This window comes from Alligator sinensis, unplaced genomic scaffold (genome assembly GCF_000455745.1).
Source record: "Alligator sinensis unplaced genomic scaffold, ASM45574v1 scaffold78_1, whole genome shotgun sequence".
NCBI classification, from domain to species: Eukaryota; Metazoa; Chordata; order Crocodylia; family Alligatoridae; genus Alligator; species Alligator sinensis.
Genome location: NW_005842171.1, coordinates 33265 through 35202, shown reverse-complemented (window position 1 = coordinate 35202; position 1938 = coordinate 33265).

Here is a 1938-nt window from a genome sequence, read left to right as displayed (position 1 = left end):
TTGTCCTTATTAACTTTTTGTTTTTTATTATTAGCTGGCTTTGAGTTGTTTTTATAGAACTCGTAGGTGCTCATTATATAATATCTTTTCTTTTTTATCACCACGATAAGTTCTTTTAACATAACATAGCAGTGGCCTTGTTACCAGCTCCAGTTAACTGAACTTGGCACTAACCAGCTGAATCAGAGGGATGAAAGAATTGGATATATTAATGAAAGGTGATAAGGGAGACCAATGGACAATGCCCAAAGTAAGACACCAGAAAAAGGCCAAATTAAGAGGTGTGCTTATAATGGGTCTGTTAGACAAAGGAATATGCTGACAGGATAAAAGATGGACAGTATGCTAACTGCATGGAGACCAATCCGAAAGCAAAAAGTCATCAAAGGAATGAAGCTGACGAAAAACAAGAAGGTGGAGCAAGAAAGTTCATCATGGTCATCATAAATCCAGCCTTCAACACCTGTCTGGACCGTCCCAGCCCATAACGTTCCCTTTGCTTCCAGGCTGTCTTTTCTGTTAAGCAAAGTAACATATAGGATTGGGTGAGATTATTGTGCTGAAATTTTTTCTCTCTCTCAAAATAGAAACTGCTAAGATAATACTAGTACTAATAAAGTTAGACTTTGATTTTAGGACACCGAGTTGTCCAAGACTTTGATTTTAATACACTGAGTCGTCTGCATTTAAGTAAAACTTTGATTTTAGGACATGGAGCTGCCTGCATTTGTATTTCACGTTCCATTTAATTGTGCTTTAATGATCCCTAAGCACTATCTGGTGGACAGTGGTGCCAGTGCAGGGTGAAGTGGGGGGGTGATTCTGGGAGACCACCCTTGCAGCATATGTTTTAGCCTAAATTAACCTATTTTAATCCTAAATTCAGTTACGTCTAAACCAGTTCTCAACTTTTTCAGACTCGAGGTGCTTCTTGGAAAATGAAGCTCTTGCTTGTTTTTTTGACTATCGAAAAGTAATAGAGAAATTATTGTGTTGCAAAGAACCTAGAAAGACCACAACAGGTCAGATTGTTTTTGACAGTATGGCTTCCTATTTGAAAGTTCTTAGCTTATCTTGTGAATATTTAACATTGCTAAAATTGTGTGGCAATATTATCCCCTAAGAGGACCTCATAGCACCCTTGTTGGGAATCACTGGTCCAAACCTTTTAGAAAGTACTGCATTCACCATTCTAGTATTGGCTGCATGTCAATAACATCATCCCACCACCAGTTTTGATAAACATGTCGTCATTCTATGTTTTTATCTTATAATTTAACCCGAAATAACTAGAACAAAATCCAGGTCAGTCTTCAGCTGTGTGTATAATCTGTGTAAGGATGTACTGTGTAACAAATCATCAAGCGTTGAAGTACATGCAGGCCTGGAGCCAAAACCAAACATTCTCCTCGATTCCAGTTCTCCATCTGCGGCAGCCCCAGCCGAAGCTCTTCTGCAGCCATGGGTTTCAGGTTATTTTTAACCCATGAACGGCGGTGCTCCTGGTGGCTGGGGAGCACGGGGGCGGCGGTAAGCGGGAGCTCCTGCAGTCGTCGCCAGTGCTGTTGGCGGTGGCGAGCAGCGACCAGGGGGCGGCGACCACCTGCAGATGCCGCCGGTGGCGGCGATCGCGGACCGCACACAGACGCTGCCGGCGGAGGGGCGGCGAGTGGTGACTGCCCGCAGGCGCTGCTGACACTGCTCCCTTTTTGCCGGGCGCGCACCGCCACGCTCAGGGGGTGCATGTGCATCCGGGTGCACCCCCTATGCGTTGCCCCTGTTTTAACCCACTGTCCAGGCTGGGGGCACAAGTAAATATGCCAGCCCTCCCGCCGTCAAAAAAGCAGGAGATGCATTTGCGTCTGCACTGAAGCCGCCACCGATGCAACGGAATGGGATGGATCTTAGCCCCCCCGCGGAGGTAAAGAAAACGTGCGC